Source organism: Nematolebias whitei, chromosome 12 (genome assembly GCF_014905685.2).
Source record: "Nematolebias whitei isolate Nwh7 chromosome 12, NemWhi1, whole genome shotgun sequence".
Classification (NCBI taxonomy): Eukaryota; Metazoa; Chordata; class Actinopteri; order Cyprinodontiformes; family Rivulidae; genus Nematolebias; species Nematolebias whitei.
In genome coordinates, this window is record NC_056509.1 from 33,030,499 (window position 1) to 33,051,595 (window position 21,097).

The 21,097-nt window shown below is 39.0% G+C and overlaps 1 protein-coding gene across 1 annotated transcript in view; it reads right to left on the reverse strand.

Annotated features, from left to right (window-relative positions):
• The window catches only part of LOC119418537 (disheveled-associated activator of morphogenesis 1), a 42,314-nt gene extending 27,841 nt beyond the window's left edge, over positions 1–14,473 (reverse strand). The window contains exon 1 of the mRNA XM_037685847.1: positions 14,356–14,473. The gene's annotated coding sequence lies outside the window, so the exon portion shown is untranslated. The remainder of the gene's footprint in view (positions 1–14,355) is intronic.
• Between the last annotated feature and the right edge of the window lie 6,624 nt (positions 14,474–21,097).

The window sequence follows — 21,097 nt, forward strand, 5'->3', positions numbered from 1 at the left end:
GGTGACCAGTGAAAGCTGGGTGGATGGGTGATTTAATGTAAGCCCCCCTTCAAATGCACATTACCCTCCTTTTTAATCTGTCCCACGACCTTAAAGGAAATGAAAATAGGACTGCCCCTCTAATTCAGCATAAAAACCAAATGCCAAAACAATTGAGGATTACAGAGTAAAAAAGCAGTTTGGCATCACTTTGAGGCACGATGAGATCCGGCAGAATTACGAAGACTAGCTGTCAGTCTGTAGTGAAACATGCAGCGTGGAGTATACGATCAGCCTCCAGAAAGCAGCTTCCGCAGCGCGAGAGGAACCAGAGAAGGATGGGCAGGAGCAGGAAATGAAAAAGGAGAACGAGCAGACCCTTCTCTGCTCAAGGTGACTTTCTCCCTCTCATTGACCCGATTATTTGTACTCCACCCCCATCGTGGAAAAAAAGCATGCCATCCTCTCTCTCACACACTCAACACTGATAATGGGCTGTGTTCGCCAAACCAGAGCGAGGAGCTGGTGGGAGGTAGCAGCCTGTAGCCTGTGTGTATGTGAAAGCACATATTTCTACCACCACCTCACCCCATCACCACAGCAGCCTTGTCATTACGGGGCATTCCCTGCATACAGAGGACAACTCTCCCACTAAGAAATTGGCCCCGAGGCATGATCGGAGCACCGTGTCATCCTCCCCCACCTCCAGGTTACTAGAGCAACACCGCTCCCTGCACCAGCACCTCCTAATTAGACAGACATGACACAGTCACCTACGCATTGGTAAGAGGAATCTGGCTTGTCTTCTGGAGAGTGATAAATCAAACCAGCAGCCACAACTCCTCTCAGACACACTCAGACTGATAGCCTCTAACTATCTACTGGTCACATGCAGTCCGCATACACACATTCCAGTCAGCAGATAGCCGGCTTCACCTCCTGCACGCCGTTTCCTTGCAGTCATTTGATTATAGGGTATAATAGACAGATTTATAGAGCTCGTCTTACCCTGTCCTGGAGAGCGCTTGCCTCTGTTTTGTTCTGGGCATTCCCTTTAAATCCTTAGCTCACTGCAGCATTTAGCATTCTGCACGGTCGACAGAAACCCTAAAACTTGTACACATCACACAGCAGAGCATTTTCTGTGCAAGGTGTGTTAATCAAGCAGGTTCAAAGTCATCTGCTTGGGTTTGTAGTGGCTAATAGGCACCTTTCTAAAGGATGTCAGAACTAGCTGAGAAGAAAATCCCAACTGTATGGAGGATGGTCTTTTCTGATGGCTGGAGGGAAAACAAGAGATAAACCTGCCATAGAGACTGCAACTGTTTGTTTTACAAAAACAGCCAGCTGGCCAGCGAGAAATTCACAAGAAAATCTTCTCCGTCCTTCTTCCTCTCCCTTTCTCTGCAGAATGCTGTGAGGGCAAAGGGGACCGGCACAGATGTTACTGACTTTAAACCACACCCTTTTCCAACACTCTCAGTCCTAATAGGATGCAGCCGAACAGTGGCTGACGCCCAGTTTGCGCCCTCCCCCCAGGACAGGCTTTAGGCAGCTCATTGAAAATTTGCTTAGAGTCTTGTTTAGAAAGCTTCAAGAAGAAACAAACACAAGTTGTGATGAAAACATAGGCGTGAGAAGCAAGGACAAATGAAAAATTGGATTCATGTAAAAAACAAAGACAGTTATTGGAATACTAGACCCTCAGTCCATATAACCTACCCAGAGTTCACTGCTGCATAGAGACGCAGCAACAAATATATCCTGAGGATTTTAATCTAAAACTTTGACACTCCCACATGATTTGACTCATCAACCATGTATTGCAACAAGCTGCAGACTAACAGAAGCCAGCATCCATAAACATTACTACAATGCAATCCTGACACCTTTTTGTACAAATAGCAATGTAATAAAAATTGTGTAAAAATGCAATTTCCTCTCAACTATTCATATCGTTATTCCACATACTGTCTAAATAATGTTCTTACAGCAAAACTTAATTTAGATAAACCTTTAAAGAAATAAATCAGGAGGTATTTCAATGAGAAATAGAAACAAAACTAAAGTAAATTAATAATGTCCAAGTGAGGGAAACCATTGTTATTCTCCATTTGTTGTTTAAAAAAAAATCAGACATGTTCTCATAGTAGAACAGATGTCAACCTGATTCAGGGCCTACAGGTGTTCAAACAGATGTTGGCAAAACAAGTGTCAATCAGTCATTCACTTATTTTTCCTCAGATGTGAGTCAAGCATTGCTGCTCATTGCTGCAGGGGTGCCCACACTTTTTCAGCAGGCGAATTACTTTTAAAACGACCAAGTCAAAGTGATCTACCTACTATAAGATAAGATAAGACAGAACCTTATTGATCCTGTAGGAAATTGTTGTTATAAGGCCCCGTTTACATGAGAAAAAACCTCTGGAAATGTGTTTTTTCAATGTTTACTTCGGGGTAATAAACAAAACATGAGCGGGTTTACATGAAAATGCTGTAGTTTCCATGACAGTCTGGTTGCCAGATAAAAAATTATGAACTATAGTGCTGTCGCTTTAAAATGATAGTATTTTGACCTAAACTTTCATATGTGTTGAGTAAAGATATTCTAAAATGAGGTGTGTGTTGTGTTTGTTGAACATGTGCACAGAAAAGGAGGGGTAAATGAGACATTATAAATTTATCTGGCAACCCTGATACCGGGCTCAGCTGCATTCATTGCACATGCAGCATCTGCATGACAGTTACACCTAAACTGGTGAGCACACAAACGTCTCTGTACCCTGGATTTTATTATTAGTTATTATTAGTTTTGCTCCTACATGCTGTAAAAGGGTGAGTAGTACAAAAACACTCTGCTCTCTGCCATTTATTATAACTATTGTTAGTGCAGAAAAACTTTGGACTGCAGCTGCCTTTAGTGTACATGTGTAACTTACACTGGTGGTGCATTTCACATCGCCGGGGGGAGTTCCCCCGAAAATCTCCACTAGACCTGGATTCAGAAACTTTCAGTTTCAAAGAGAATGAGGGCTGTTGTTGTGTAAATGAACGGCCGTACCGCAGCAGAAAAGCTGTGGTTTCACATTGTGTAAATGGGGCCTCGGACTGGCTGCCCTGTACGTCAATTAAGTGACAAATTTCATAGTGAGGATGGATGACGTCTATTTTTTTTAATGCCATGCTATCTACCCATATTACCTTTGCGATCGACCGGTCAATCGGTAGATCATGATTGACCAGTAGGTCGCAATCGACATATTGGGCACCCCTGCATCAGAGCATCACTGTGTTTTTTTAAACACTTCTGGTTGAAAAAACCCAGAGAGAGTAAATAGTCAATTAGAGTATTACCTTATCTAAAGATTTAGTGCTTTAAAAAAGAGGCTTGGATTTGGATGCCGCAAATAAAATCTAATAGTAAATTTAAAACCCTCTTTAAACTGTGAATAACAAGAGAAACACTGGAAATGTTTCCTGCCTTCATCACCTTAACAAATAACCACTTTCCATAAGAGGTTGTTGTTTGGAGAGGTTAGTAATACCACTTTCCATAATTTCAGGGTTATTAAAAGTTCAAAGTCTAGCAAAGCAACAGCTGTCTTTTCCTGACATCTGGGATAAAAAATTGCATGTAATGCTGCTCCCAGCGTCAAGATTCCTGAGCCTCTTTCAAATCACATGTTGTGGCTAGCTGATATAATTCTTCATCGAGTGAAGTGTTTTCCATGTTTAAAGTCTGGGCTGTTGTTCATCAGAACTGAGCCTGCATGAAACGGTTTATCTCTGTCGGGCTGGTATAACAGACCTGAGTGGCGAGCCGAGCCAGTGCAGTCATGAATGGATCGCAGTGGAAGCTGTACAGTCCTGGACAGCTGCCTCTAAAAAATGTCATGCAGCTGGAATAACAGACAGGAGCCGTTCTCATGGAGCGCTTCTGTTTTGCTGGGATGTATCTCTCCTGTTAGTAAAAGCTAACTAATGTTTTGTTGACCTTGTGCTCACCAGATACACCAGGAAATGTATGGAGAGTTAAACGACAACATTTTTTAAATAAAAAAAATTGTATTGTTTTAACTTTCTCTGTTAGATACTTTGACATATGCCCTTTCTTTCTTGTTTGTAAAATTTTTCATAAAAGCCTTTTTAACAACTAGTTATATTACACATAATATACATTGTAAACTGTGTTATGTTAAAGTATAAATAAAAGCAGAAACTAGCATGTAAACTTTTCTGTCCAATTTATAAATATTTCATATTTTTCATTTTTACGTACAACAAAGTAGGAAACCAGGGCATGATCCTTATGTGAAACACTGAAAACTGTCTACAGTTCAGGTTTTACACTGGACAAAATATCAAACACTAACAACTCAGTAATCAATATTTTCCATCATCAACACACCGTTCTTTTTAAAGAGCGACGCAGACAGGTCAGGAATGTTTCATATCAGATACAATCGAGCCTGACTGACAAAATACATGTCAGCTTCAACATTTCAGCACTAGCTTCAGGCTTTCTCTGACAGAATCTGTAATCTGATACGTTTTTGCTGAACTTCTGTGTTAATGATTAAACATGGAGGACAGTAAACAGCTCATTATTTTATTTCAGATTTGTCAATAAAGAGAGGAGAAGCTGAGCAGCTGTACATAGGTTTTTATTTTGGACAGCTCATTCTCCAAAGAAAAATTAAGCTGAAGCTTAAAGTTGCTGATTGTTGGAAATTGGTTTGCGATCCATCAATACTGACAGGTAACAACAGAGAAACTAATCAATTAATCAATTGTTGAAAGTACTGCAAAATATTTTGTTAAGACAGAGCTATAAATTACATCCTGTATAGTTTTGTAAAGGGCAACAGCACTAAACCATACCCTTACTTTTCATTCAGGGTGGGGTTGTATCTATAAATTCCAACCAAGCAGGGCTTCCCTTGTAGGAGACCCATCATTGACAAATTAAATACCAGAATTAAAGGGGGGGTCCTACTGGTTCCTACCCACCCTTTAGAAAGCTTGTAATTAGTCTCTGAATCAGGTCCATCCCAGAGGGCCCACACTACTTTCTGCTTCTACAAATCTCCAGAATGCGCACAAGGAGTTGTAAACAAAAAAAGGCAGTTCAAGAAATCCTACATTTTATAGTAGACATGATTTTATTTTATTGGTTTAATTGAGCTGTATTTTAAAAAAAGGATGCAGTCAATTGCAGCAAGCAAGAAGCAGGAATGAGTGTTTTAATTTGAAATTATGACTCATCTCTTTGAGCTCCTGGTTTCTGTAGTTTTCCACAGCATCCAATTAATTTCCTAATATCTCAGTAGATACATGGAACACTAAAAACATCTTTAGGTGCAGCAAAATGCTAGTAGGGGAAGCTTAAGTTTGCAAAATTGTTTTAAAGTCGCTTTAGTGCTTTTCTCCAGCTTTTAAAAATCCATTCAATGCCAACGTTCAGGTGGATGTGAACTAAAATCTATATTTTTGTTTCTATAGTGAAGAGATTTTGTACTTAAAGAAAGAGTCTTTTCAAAGCTTAAACATATATCTACTTCTTAGGAAAGACTGAAATATTTAGGTTTAAAAATAAAAGATCTTATGGACATAGTCAAAGGCACTAAAGTACTGCAAAAATATGGCATAAAACACTGCAGCTTCTGCGAACCTGCTTGTAACAGACTGACAGAGTTTGAGGATAAAAGGCTCAGGCTTAACTTGCTGATCCCTCCAGATGTAGGCCAGCAGTGTGCCGAGAAATCAGTGGTTACGGTTCTGAGCAGACAGAATTGTAGAGTGTACAAAGTATTAAAGTAGAGGTAGCATACAAACAAATCAAATGGAGGAGTGTTAATCTAACATAAGCCAATCAGGGTCCAGTCTGCTCTGAGGTGAAGTGTCTATTAGCTTCTGTCACACACAGATGCTTTGAGTCCGTTCACCAGATTAGATCCAAGTGAAAAGGTCTGAGGTTCTGGCCTCGTTTTCAACAGCTGTGAAACTGACTTATAGCCAGCTGGATGCATGAAAGAGGCAAAGATTTGTGTGAGACCAAGTTGCCATGTAGTTCATAACGTATTTTGCACGAGAGGCAAGACATCCAAGATTCAAGATGCTTATCTGCTGTCATAATCTCAGCAGAGAAAATCAACATGAGACTAGAAGCTGAAACAATTTATTAAAGCTAAGAGAATCCACTGAAAACCTTGAACTGGTTGGTGGGCATAGCAAAGAAAAAACAATATAACAAAGCAGACGCAGAAAAAATTGTTTGGGGAGTTTAACAAGGACACCTGCTGTTTAACAGGATTGACCTGGCAGCTTCTGCCCTGCGGCGACTCAACAATCATCAGCATAAATGACTGAACACAAACAACTTTGTGCTTACAGCTGCTGTATATTTGAACAGGAAAACAGACTGTTTGCTGATTAATTCATTTGGGCTGCTTATGTTAGAGTATTATATGCTAAAAGCAATTCTTATTGAGCTTTCTTTATAGTTGAACAATGAAATAGGATCTGTTCAAAAGTAACAAAAGGTAGGAAATGGTTGTTCCATAAGTGTGAGAAAACAAAAAGTATGCACTTAGAGCTGTAATATGATCCCTCCAAAGGAACATTTAGCTGTTAATGCAGCCGATGTCGTCACTACATAGCTGTAGCTACTTTAAAACAATGCTATCACAAAGATATGATGTACTATGGAAACCCGTTCTTCTTAGAAGCAGCTTAGACCTTATTTTGGGTAAACTAGACATCTCAAGGAACAGTCTCACAGATAAAAGAAAATATTTTGTACCCGTCAAAGCACTGTTTCAGGAATGAAGATAGCAGTGCAGGTCTGTAAGCCAGTGATGAATCATAAGATTTTTTTTTCTAACAAGCAACGATGGGATTAGCAACAAAGAAACAAAGACCCCTTATTTAAAGTTAAAAACTCTTCTAATTTAATATATTTGTGCATGACAGACATTATTGCTTTCTGAAATGCCAATTTAGTGAAGGAGAAATCAAATTACCATTGTGAACATCCCAGAATGAGAGATACACAAATGACAAAGTGCGCATGTTCCCCTTATATTAAGGTAAGGATTATGAAGTCAAGAATTTATTCATTGAATATGCCCATGTTAAAGTCAAAAGGATCATGAATTTTGTCAAATCTTAATGTTTGCCTCGACACTTCTGCACACCTGAGTTGATCGTGTCATGATTCATGAATCAACATAAGGTTAGTAATTTCATTTAAATATATGGTGTTTTTTTTGGCCCCTCCTTTTTTCTCAACCGCATGTCAGAACTTGAGCATTACTTTGTGGAAGGTGGGGCAACATTTTTAGGAACAGGATAAAGCACGCCATGGTCAGGTGGAGTTATTTTTTTAATTTTATATATATGCTCACCTGACTCATTCTGGTAAATAAAATAAAATTAAAATAAATAGACTCATAGTATACTTCACAAAGCAACATGTATTTTTTTCCAAAATGAACCACTGCCTGTAAATGTATCCTTCAGTCTTAAAGTTGGACCACTATGATATGCGAGGTCACTGTGGAGCTTGGTGTGACGCAAACAACAAAAATCGTTATCTTGTCACAGAATCATATAAAATGTGAGTTCTGAGAAATTCCAGAATGCTTTAGTTGTGCTTTCTAGTTTCTGAAAAGTATGTTTACTGTAAAGGAGTAAGAAGCTTAAGTAATACTCCAACATTTTATATTTGATGGTTGAGATGCAGCTACATGTATGTAATGAAGGTTTACCGTCACATACGGTTTAGTTCACTTTGATTTGTTAAACACACGTGAGCTTTAGGTAACTGGGGTGGTGTTACGTCAAGTTCAAGTAGCAACCTGAACTAATTGCATATGTTGTCAGACAAAATGCTGGCATCCAAGCAGCTGGAACCTTTCCTTCATTATTACCAAAGATTGACAGCTCACAGATTCCCAGAAAAACTGTCTTCTTGTTTCTCTCAACTCTTCTCCAGGAATTACCATCAATAATGTGACAAAAAGTTTAAGAGGCAAACATGAATCTCTCCAGACCTATTAAACTTCCTCCCTCCTGCTCAAACTAAACTCTTAGTTATGGGACAGACACGCGCGCACACACACACAGGGCAGAACCCACACGTTCCCTTTGTTTGAACTCCCTGCTCTCATTCCACATCTTGCGGTCGAGCCACAAAAGTGATTAATTTTGATCCCAATTGTCATGATAATCTGAGGTTTGCTTTATTTCTTCAGTGTGCCTAGAGAGCAGTCATTTTCTAACTTTGTCATCTCCAAACAAACACCCTTCAGTGATTAAAAATACTCAGCAATGCTTAAAAAATACAATCCACGCTGAAAAAAAGTGATTCAAATAATCTGTCAGAACCAAAACCACAGTATAAATATATCCTCCATCATATGACAGACTATAACAGCCTGAAACAATTACTCCAAATGACAGGGACCCCCAAAGCAAGGAAAGACAAGATTCTAAAATAGAAATTTCTCTCCATAATGTGGTAAACCACGTGCCATTAATTAGATTTATTGTGGCGTTTTTACAGGATGAAACTGGTAATAGAACCTGAGAGTTATCCTGCTTACGTCAAAGCTAAGTAAAGCATTACATTTACAATAAAACGTGATTTTAAACTTCAAAAGTTAGGTCTCTCAACAGAAATATTAGTCTCTTATCAGTAAGTGTTACAGACGTGCGCTGACGTAGACACATTACAAGAACCATCCTTACGTCTTGAATGGGCTAAAACATGGAAACTGTTAAATGTAGCACAACTTGTACTGTGGGTACTCTCATGGGTATGACTGCAACAAGTTCTAACGGCCCAAAATATACTTTACTGGGTCACCCAGTTCTAGATATAAAACCACAAGACTTCCCATCTAAATTATTTTTGGTGGGAGGGTGTGATCTGATAAGATTGCACAAAAAAGTGGCTAAGATAAATTTTAAAAAGCCTAATGATCAGTGGTTTAGTTGGATGGAAGCAAACCAACCAGGTTAACAACAGGATTGTCAAGACTTAACCATAATAATAATCAGGTTCTTATTGCAGTATTTTCTTCAGAAATATAAATGACAAATGTGCAAAACATCTGCATAGATTTTGAGTTTTCTCCTGTTTTTATGAAAGTTCTTTATTAGTTAAGTTGCAACTTTAAGTACCGGTTACTAAAACAGAGTAAAGAGTGAAGGACTTCTCATGAAGAACCCATTGCTCAGTCTGTCAGCCTAAAGAACATTAACGAAACATCTGCCTCCTTTGAGTGGCTGCCCTGGACACCGTGCATTGTCTTTTCACCTCAGAACAATCAGGAAGGTCAAGAGTCAACGTCTTGAAAATGAACAAGCAGTGTGCACTCGTTCTGTTGGAACTCAAACCAATAAACTGAAAAATATTATTTCCCAAGTGACTTTTTTTTTTTAATGCTTCTCTTTCAAAAATTGTCATCAAATGACAGAGAAAGCTGCAGTTTATCTTACAACACTTTGAGCCTCGAGTTTGTGGCAGACGTTTTATGCTGCTATTGTTAAATGATGCTTTTTATATTCCTTACTGGAATGACGGGTAAAGACAAATCATCAAATCAGAATAATAATCCAGGACTTCCTTGAGTAAAGTTGTTTAGCTTGGGTGGTAGACCACATAGACCCTGGCATGTCTCATCTTGTGATAGCTTTAGCTTAAAGCAGATGGCTTAAAAGGAGACACAGACTCTGTAATGGACTTTCCCGTCCTTTTAAATTGCATTTTTGCTCATTTACCTAAAACATTTCATATTTATTTCACAAATCTGTATACACTTTTTAGCAACAATGTTCTTTGTTCCAAGTGAAATGAAATTCTGCTATAAACTGTTTAATCCCATTTAGATTTTTGTTCTTATATTTAACATCCAGGAAGCCATCACATTGCTAAAAGCAATTTATATGATGATTGGTTTGCATGTTTATTGCTTCAATAAGATATGCCAGCATCGCCCCAACAATCGTAAAAACATGAGGCAGGGTCATGGGTGGGCCTAGCAGTGGGTTGTCTAAGCCCAGCTGTCCCAATATCAAGAACAAGTGCAAAGCCGGGCTGGACTGGGGGCAGGGTGTGGTATGGCAGCGGCACTATGGTGACAGAGCAGGACCGGACAGAGAAAAGATGCTAAATGAATCTATTGTCTGGCCCCAGTGAAGCACACCGCACAAAGAATGGCACATTCAAACAGTCATACAGGCCTATTGTTGTGACGGGCCAGCAGAGTAATACATGTTCAGGTTGCCTGATGTCAGAAACATAAACTATAACACCAAACAGAAAAACAAAAACTGACAAGACTTCCTCCATATCAATCCTTGAATAAATTCCCCTATAAATTGTTGTTCTATATCTGATGATGTGAAATAAAAAAAACAAAGCATTTATGGAACAATAACTGTGCTCTTTAGTTCAATCATTGACCACATGTCAACAAGCTAAAATAATTAGAAACAATTTTGAACAGAAATTCACTAAACTAATAAAGCTAAAAAGTTTGACAGAAACCAAATTTTAAAATAAATAGATAAACTGAAGGTTTTATAATTTGCTGGCCTCCTTGATAAACTGCTAAAAGCAAACATTTTCATTTAGGGAAGGAGGAAACAAAATTCCAAGAACCGCATAAAAGTAATGTAAACTATTGTCTGTCAAAGAGGAAATTGACGTGAGAAAAAAAAAACACCCTCAGCCATTAAATGGCCGTTATTAGTTGTTATCATCTCCATATGTAGCGGTCAGACTGCCCCTCCTGTACCTCCTAGTGGGTTTAAAGGTACGTTGTTAGCGATGATAATGGGCTCTATTTTTAGCTTTGTTCCTGCTCATAGCTTCACGTGGTTTGGTTTAGAGTAAAGGGTCTGGCGGTTACGTTTAGGGTCTTGATTAGGTTTAGGCACAAGGGTAAGGGGGTTAAGTTTAGGGTTGGTCCTCTGGGTCACGTGTAAGCTTACGTTTAGGAAAAGGGTTACATAGGCTGAAAAAAAAAAAAGAAGACACTTCCTGGTTTACCCCTGTGCGACGCTGCCTATTATCAGCAATAATAACAATAATAACAATAATAACGTACCTTTAAACCTACTAGGAGGTAGGGGGGCAGTCTCAGCGCTACATATGGGGATGATAACAACTAATAATGGCCATTTAATGGGCTGATAACATCTGAAGCCACTCGAAAAAAACAGAATTAGTCAAGATTCAACCCAAGAAATGTAAAGTATGCTTACTAACTGGATTAGATACATTACCTGCCTTAAGCTTAGACTACTAGAGGACAAACTGACCTCATTTCCTTAAATGAATTGTTAAAACTGAATAGTTTTCTTTTGATACTATTTCTATCTTAACATGTGATTCTTGACCTGCCATTGTGTATCTGTTCCTACCAAACCCAGCCCGTCCAAGCAGATGGCCGCTTGTCTGGTTCTGTTAAGGTTTCCTCCTCATGGGGGAGTTATTCCTTTCCACTGTCGCCTTCATGCTTGCTCAAGATGAGAGTTCTGTGATGGAGTTAAATTCAAAGCAGTCTGCTCCTCAGACATAGTGTTAAATTATTATTTTTATGGACGTTTTTGTCAACTTATTCTTTTTACATATGAATCTTTCTGTTCAGTGCCCAGAGATGACTTCTGTTGTGGCGCTATATAAATAAACTGAATTGAATTGAATTACCTAACAAAATAAACATGTTTTATTCAGCGCACATCTTCTAAATGCTTAACTAAAGAGCTCACAGACACTGGTGTGTAAGGAGTGAATAGGAGCTGGTTAAACAGGATTCCACAACAAACAATTTACTGCTACAGTACAACACTGACCATTATTCCTACTTCTGACACAGCCCAGGAGGAAAGTGACATCTTAACGATGCACACACTTTAATATTCTTTCTCATTACAGCCCTGTGGTTCAACGTCTGCCTTTGTATGTAAATGCCACACACAGAACCTGAAAACACTGCAGACAGACGGTGGTCTTCTGGGCTCAGCTGTAATAGCCTCTCCTAAATGACAACCACCATTACAAAAATCATTAGTCTACTCCGCCCCGCTGTTGTTGAGGTGGTCATTCAGTTTTCTTACTGTGAGCCGTCCAGGGAGGCTGCCACATTATCAGCCCTGTGAAACCCAACACTAACACAGTCGCCAGGTGTTTGGGTTAGGTTTTGTGACAGGCTGAGCAGACGCAAAGCTGTTTATAAAGCGGCACCTTTGACGCTTGGATCACACGTTGAACTGAAAGTTTTGAGAGATTTTATTTTTTATTCCACAAACATTTGCAACAAATTACTAAATTCACGTGAAAATTATCTGGCTTGAGCTGGAATCAGGTTCACTTCCTCTGTGATGTTGTGTTCCACTATTAGGCACTATAAAAAAAAAAATGCACAGCTGATTGTGTTTGAGGAAGAAATGAAAAAACAAAAACAAAAATGTTTCAGTAAATGACTAAGGACCAAAATCAACAACATGGCAGCGACTGTGGTTGAAGGCTGTGCTTCTGTCGAGGAAGTCATAACATAAGGTGTCACTTGATGTGCTTGTGATTGCTAAAAGTTGATGGACAAATCAGCTGACAGCAACTCACAAAACCAACAATGTTATAGCTTGTCGAGACAAGCAGAAAAATATAATAAGCACTTAAGACAGAAAAACACATGTTTAAAGCCAGGGCCACTAAACAACTATATGTAGCAATCTGAATAATGCATTTAAACGCATAACGAGAAATGTTTTTTGTCTAAACAAAAGACAAACTCGTGTTTGTTAAGATCTAATAAGTTAATATCAAGTGAATAAACGTTGTTCGGGTTCCAACAAAACAGCTTAGTGATTGGGAGAGCATGGAGTTACAACACAGACTAATCATCTGCAACATAGAGCTATTCAGAAAAAAAAAAAAAAACAAGACACGCAATTCAAATGTCCAGACCTGTCCGTGCCCTCCCTGTCTGAGAATTAACTTTGTGGACAAAACAACAGCGTCGTGTCAGGATTCTCCAGTGTTTACAGTGGAAACATGGCAGCTCCCACCACAACAGTAAGCCTTCTTACAGGGCAGCAGAAATTACAAGCACATACAAGTCCCTCTCGGATGTAGAGCATTTTAAATCTGAGGAATGTAAGCTTTTTTCTGATTAGTCTTCAACCGGGTTGCAGATTAAAATAACCTCAGTTGTGAACTTTGAGCAAAATGCAACAACTTCCTTAATAGAAATGATTTATTTTGCTTAACAGAAGTGAATCCTATTAATTAACTCGTGACAAGTTGATCATCATACATCCAAAAGCTCCAAAGACAAAATAAAAAAAAAAAAGTTAAACAGTTACTTGAAAAAAAAAAAAATCAATGAATCAATTGATTAAAAGCAAAAAGCAAGAAAGCAGGATGCTTTCCAAAGGTTCACATTCATGTAAAAACAAGAGCCCTTTAACTTGTATTAATCATATATTTGTTTTAATTTTTGTCATATTCCATTAACAGCTTCAATCTGTTAATACAAAAAAAAAAAAACATTATTTTGAAAAATCTACAATTCCCTTGAATGTGAAATCAGTTATCTTAAAATGGAAAACTCTTGTTTTACAAAATGCTGTTATGCAAAAAGTAAATATTGATTTAGACATTGTCCTTAGCTCAGTCTCATTGAGACTATCCTACAGAAAAAAAGTGGAAACAACTTAACAAAACTGCATTTATAATCTTATTACCGTTTATATACATTAAACCAGTTTTAGGAGTAACATTAAATCAAGATTACAAATAAATGTCACGCAAAGAAAGACTACTAAAATCATGGCAGAGAGTGAAATTTAGATAAGAATCACATTTCTACAATATTGTCTAACGTTAAAAAAAAAAAAAAAAACCTGTCAGTGCAAATCAATGCTTGTCGTTTCACCTCCTCCTCCTGGGACTGACCTTTTAGGACGTTTGAGATCCATGAAGACCAGTTTTTAACCAGTCAGCTCGGACCGGCAGGTCTGGCTAACAAACAGAAAGAACCGAACAAAAACCAAAACAGTTTGCAAAATACATGCAAATAACACGCGACTACCAACCCTAAATACCTGTCTGGATCAGGTTTTGCCCAACTACCACAACTACGGTCAAAATAAAGTAGAAAATCAATGACTAAACTCACGTAAAATCAAAAACACCATATAAGATCGCCTCAAAGATTACTGACGGCTGTTACGTTGACCGTCCACACCGGCTCGACGGTCACCAATGATATCACAACCAAACCGCCCGGTGAGGCTAACTCACCGGAGTTCTGTCGCGGTGCTCGGGAAAGGAGTTATGGTCGTAACGTCGACCTTACTTACTTCGTCACGTCGAACATGTTTCTTCTTAACCGTGACTGCACGTTCATCAGGTGAGAACGACAGAGAAGAGCAGCGCACAGTTCAGACGGTTGATTCAACAGAGCGCTTGGTTGGCTGGTTGGTCACGGCTGCGCGTGAGGTCATAGTTTTACTGGAGCAGGTAGTGCGCATGCGCCGTTCTATATTTAATCGCAGTGCTTCATGGATATTGTAGTTCTACACGTTGCAAACGCTGTGTGGCTGCAAAAGTCCAGAGGGTGCAAAATATTAACCGAATACGCGTTAGGGTTGAAAAGGTTCGTATTTTGACAAATGTTTCAATAAGTAATCAAAACATTTTTAAAAAGTCTAATAAAACTTGAGCATGCATCAGGATATCTAATAAAACTGTTAATAAAGTTGTCCTGATGCATGCTCAATAATCCACGTAGGTGAATCTAGGTTGAGTCAGGTCCTCTGGATGGATTCTTCTTTGCTGAAACATTTCATCTTTTATCCAAAAGGCTTAAGTCTAAGGAGCTGCAACAAACTCAGCCTTATAAATAGTACCTTCTCATAGTGAATCAACCAATTTGCTGGCAGCCAAAACTACCGGTAGGCTTGTTGTTCACGTGCAAAGGGAGGGCCATCAGCCTAACGACTGATTGTTAGTGCTCCACGGCTGCTTGCTCTTCACAGAGGACTGAGTGATATTTGCAACAACAGCATTGTAAGAGGCGAACAGTTGAACACGGAGGCCTCTGTTTAATGATGGATGAGATCTCTTCACAAATATGGCTTCCTTTACTTTTTTCTCAAACCAACGTTTCTATCAAGGATGTGCACATCTTCATCCCTGAAAGAGTGACTACAGAAACCATCTGAGATTCAACCTTCAATGCAGACAGAGTAGCAACTTTCTCAAGAGCCTTCAACTCAGATCTTCTGTCAGTGGGCACCAGGCAAGCAAGATCCCTCAGAAGACACATACCAAGCTGCTGAACGAACGAGTGAGACAGACCAATTTCACCACTGAGGCTTTAGAGGCCAAAGAAGAGTGCATCCAACAAAACTAACTGCTATCTGGCATTTGTACTCATCCTTTTAGTTGGCAGATCAGAACACCACATACAGAACATCATGGACTTTGTAGATAAGGTGAGGGATGTCATCCTGGAGACTAATGAAACAATGGTCTCTTTTGATGTCACATCACTCTTTACGTGCATTCCTGTTGATGATGAGGTAGAGGTGGTCAGTTTAAAATTAAAATCAGACACCACTCTGAGCAGCAGGACCACGCTTTCCACAGAACAACTGTGTCAACTCTTGAAACTGTGCCTGCAGTCAACCAGGCACAACTATAGGCAGAAACATGGGCGTGCTATGGGGTCTCCAGTTTCTCCTATTGTTGCCAACCTGTACATGGAGGAGGTAGAAAAGAGAGCCTTGACGTCCTTTTCAGGGACACCACCAAGTCATTGGTTCAGGTATGTTGACGACACCTGGGTTAAAATCAAATCTCAGGAAGTCCAACATTTTACTGACCACATCAACTCTGTGGATAAATACATCAAGTTCACACGAGAAGATGTAAAATATGGCAGGTTGGCTTTCTTGGACTGTGAGGTCTCAGTCTCTGATAGAGGACATTTGCAAACTGATCTATACTGCAAACCCACCCACACAGACCAGTATTTGCAGTTTGACTTCCATCACCCTCTGGAGCACAAGTTAGGAATCATCAGGACTCTGTACCACAGAGCAGACAGCGTCCCCACTAACTCAGGAACCAGTGAAAAAGAGAGATCCCACATAAGCAGGCTTCAGTGTGGATATCCTAACTGGGCTTACCTGAAAGCAGAGAAGAAACCCAAACAGGACTCCAGTCAGCCATCAGGTGAAAAGGAGGAACCCAGACCCAGACCAGTGGTCATTCCATATGTTGAGGGAGTATCAGAGAAACTGAGACGTTTATTCATTCATTCATTCATTCATTCATTCATTCATTCATTCATTCATTCAACCTTTATTTAGACAGTTTAATCCTATTGAGCCTCGGGGACTCATTTATGAGAGAGACCTGGTTTATTATTATTTTATTTATTAGTTTATTTTCTAAACACAACATCCCAGTGGCTTGTAAACCTCAAAATACATTATGGTAAAGACTGGTTCGTCCCAAAGATCCAGTCCCCCGGCACAAACAGAGTAATGTTGTGTATGCTGTTCAGTGTCAGGAGGGCTGTGATCAGTCTTACATCGGGGAAATTAAACAGCCACTGGCCAAAAGGATGGACCAGCACAGAAGATCAACATCATCAGGCCAGGACTCTGCGGTCTACACTCATCTCCAGGCCAGCGGTCACTCTTTCAGGGATGAAGATGTTCACATCCTTGATGGAGAGGAACGATGGTTTGTGAAGAGAACTCATTCATTCAACCTTTATTTATACAGGTTAGTTTCATTGAGCCTCATCCATCATTAAATAGGGGCAGATGACTCTATGTTAAACTGTCCCCCTCTTTCAATGCTGTTATTGCATCACTCGGCCCTCCGTGAATAGCAAGTGGCCATCATGGCACTATCAGTTGTTAGGCTGATGGTCCTCCTTTTGCATGTGAACAACTGGTTTTGGCTGTCACCAACAAACTGGTTGATTCACTATGAGAAGGTGCAGCTTTGTGTTTTTTGATCTTTCATTTATTTTATTGCTGATTTCCTGTTTGTGAAGCACTTTGGCATTGTTGTTTTTAAATGTGCAATATAAATAAAACTGACATTGACATTGTAAGACTGAAATTGTTGCAGCTCCTCAGACTGAAGAAGTCTTTTGGATAAAAGACGAAACGTTTCAACAAGAAGAATCTGTCCAGATGACCTGACTCAACCTTCTAGATGTTAAAGTTGACATATTTTGCTTAGCTGGACTGGGATAATTCATTCTAAATACACTACATTTTTATGAGAAGTAACTAAAAATAAATAGTTTAACTGTAGTGAACCTGATCTGACCCTGATCTGACCCTGATGACCTCAAATCTATCAGATGGACAGAGACTGTTATTTTCATTGATCTGAATACAGTCTGAGCCATCTGGTGACTTTCTTTCTTGAATTAATCAAGCAGAAAAGACAATTCTCTATAATCATTACTGTTTTACAAATGTTTAATAATCAAATTGTGTTAGTTCCACTCAATGTTACAGGTTGAAAAGAACTACTCATTTTTATTTTACATAAACAGTAAGTAATGATTTTTATTCCTCATTCAAAGAAGAAATCAGGTTAATATGCATTTCTTGATTTTCTGTCTGAAATGAGCCAAGCAACGTAAGTATGTGAAAGTTGAAGCTTCGGTCAACTAAATGTTTACTGAAAAAGAAATGTCATGTTTAATCTTTACAGAAGATACAGAAGAGTTTGACTCCACGAAGTCTGCTTTTCTGCAATAATCTCTCTGTCAGTTGTTAAACAAACTCATTCTCTGACCTCGACTTTTGATAACACCTTACGTCAAAAACCACACCTCTTTCTGGTACATCCACGAATCAGAAAGCTCTAAATTGACCCGGAAGTCAACTCATTTAAAATGTGGCAACTTCCCAGTTCATAAGAGAATTCAGAAGAATTCGAGGATTCCAGAGAATTCCAGAGGCTGAGGAGATGAAGAACTAGAGAGTTACTGACAATTAAGAGTCTGAGAAGTTCTGAAGAATGAAAGGAGTTCAGAGTTCTTGGGTGCAAACGCATTCAGGATGATCCAGAGACGTTTTGGGATTATAATTTCTGTTTGAAAACCACGTACGACTCTCTGAGGGTTTGGTAGTTCTCACGGAGACGCTGAAAAGAGTCAGAAAGGAACCTACGCCGACGCTGATTTCATCATCAAGGTAGATGGTTCTATTTTCGACCAAGTGTACCGTGGGCAAGCTGATATCTGATGGAGCGTGCAATTTCTGGTCAAACAGATTAATTCCCTCACATATTTCTCTGTAAGATAAATCTCCATTTCATCTTAAAACTCTCCTCTTTCTCATAAAATCAGTACAGATATTTTAGAAATATCTGAAGCAAAGTCCTCGTTCACCGCCGAGTGATCGATGTCCCTTTTCTGTGAAACTTGTCTGTTATTATTTTCATATTTTGCCAAATCAATGTAAATGTTTGATGTTAAACTTTGATTCTGAAAATAAATGACCGCATTGATTTGATGGGTCAAAGATAAATAACGTCTCTCGTTACATTTCTGTTAAATTCAATGCACGACCTTACACAGTCAGAAAGATGAGGAACTCGTGAATATTGTATGCATATATCTCATATATTGTCATACTACAACTAGTGGCACGTACCTACGTGACTACTACATAACAAATAAGTGAATTATTGGTAGCCCTAAATATTCACAGCAGTTCTATATACCTGTATTTGCAAATCTGTAAACAAAAATATCAAAATATTTATAGTGAAATTCCTGCAGTTAAAATATATTTTTATGAATCCTTAAAATTTGAACAAATTCCCAAATATTATCACCATAATACTTTTTTCTGTTAGAAAATTGCAGGGCATTTACGTTCCCTCTTAGAAGCAAAATAAAACCTGCCACAACCAAAAAGTTAAAAAATGTCTCCATCTGGTGATGGTAGATAAAAAAATTAATATTTTGCTAACAGAATGGTAACTTTGCACCCTTTTAAAGACATGTTTTTTTTTTTTTTACCCTGGACTTTTGCAAAAAAAGGGGCAGCACGGTGGCGCAACTGGTAGAGCTGCTGCTCAGCGAGCAGGTCCCTGGTTCAAACCCCGGTCCAGGGGCCTTTCTGGGTGGAGTTTGCATGTTCTCTCCGTGCATGCGTGGGTTTTCTCCGGGTACTCCGGTTTCCTCCCACAGACCAAAAACATGCATGTTAGGCTGATTGGTAATTCTAAATTGTCCCTAGATGTGAGTGAGAGAGTGAATGGTTGTTTGTCTTGTTTGTCTCTATGTGGCCCTGTGATGGACTTGCGACCCGTCCAGGGTGTACCCCGCCCCTCGCACAGTGATTGCTGGACATGGGCACCAGCGACCCCCGTGACCCAAAATGGAACAAACGGGTAAAGATAATGGATGGATGGATGGATGGATGGACTTTTGCAAAAACAGTTTTAGGTTTACAACTATTTGCTAAATTTAGTTGAAACTATGCATTGTATTCATTACATCATGTTTATTTCTCAAACAAATGTATGAAATTGTAATTAAATATTTTGTAATTTTTATTTTATTCATTAAAAAACGTATTTTGTTGATATATGAACAACTTGAATTTTCTTATTTTGTGTGTGTGTGTGTGGGGAGGGAGGTGCACAAACCTTTATTGTCTCATATTCAATATACTTTATTAATCCCAAGGGAAATTAAGTGCTGTCGAAGCTCATCATCCTGGTTTCATTCAAGAGTTGTTAGATGCAAATAGCTGTGGGCAGGAAGGATCTCCTGCAGCAAATTTGAAGAATCTGGCTACAGATACCGATCCGTCTACCCTGATCCAGCTTGCTGTCAGATCCGGCAAGCTTCTCGGTCTGCTGGGCAGAATTCCTCCCTGAGCAATGGTCACTCCTCCCAGCAGTTTGCCGAGCTCCGTGTTACTACGGACAGACAGCTGAAGGTGCCAGGTCCCGGTCCTCTCGTTGTCACGAGCCGAGTTTCCCACAAGCTCCAGGATCTCGGCGGTCAGGTACTCGTACACCGCTGCCAGGTTGACAGGAATTCATCCTCGGCACCTCCTTTTCAACCCATTTGGGATAAGTATACTGGGATTTATTACTCATATACTTAACTTCAAGGGTTTTATTGTGGTTTGCAATGGGGAACCACTTGCAAAGACCTTATTAAGGACCAGAGATGCATCTTTTGTTTGCCATGCCCACTTTAACAAGATCACAGGAGGGTCTAACTAGGGAAAACATGCTTCTCAACACAGTGACTGCAGCCTATTAATGTTTTCATTGGCAATATAGCAAAATAAATATTTCTTATAAAAACTGCAAAATGTGTGGACCAAGAGCAACAGGGAATACAATAATATTATTAAAATAAAGTTTTTCTATTGAAATTTCAGAATAAATTTATTTTAAGAGGTGGAAATCCGAAAACGTGATAAAATATCAGGGGTAAAAAAAATATTTACTTGGCTACAGATGACTAGAAGTGGAAAAAGTTTTTATAAGAAGTCAGATTCAGTGGTTCATTGCCTTCTGGTGGCGCAAAGTAAAGCTACACATGAATCAGATTTAACCCTTTATGATCATTTGCAATAAAAATCAAAGCATAATATAATCGTGTAACCTTCCCGTTTGTGGTCTGTCTTGCATCAGGGCTTCTTTTGCTTTGATCACTCACATAAAAGCTGCCAGAAGAACATTCGTTTCAATGCAACACAAGATTTCTGTTGTTTTACATAAATTAATATTTCCTTTCTAATTAATGATTTACTCCAGTTGTGTGATTTAAATATTAGACAGCACTGACTCAACTTCTTCTAGGCAGTAACTCGCATCTATTTTTGAACACTAGTCTGTCTTAACATGAAACCAGTGGAGGCAAGAAACCTTATAGGAAATATTAAAAAGGAAACATCGCTGATGGGATTTTTTGTTTTACAAATAAAGGAGGTTAAAGTAAATATTTTATTAGCATTTCAGTAAAGCAAATAAGATAATTTCTAAAGAAGTAGACTAATTTGCGTTATTTAATGTCTACCAATAGATATATAT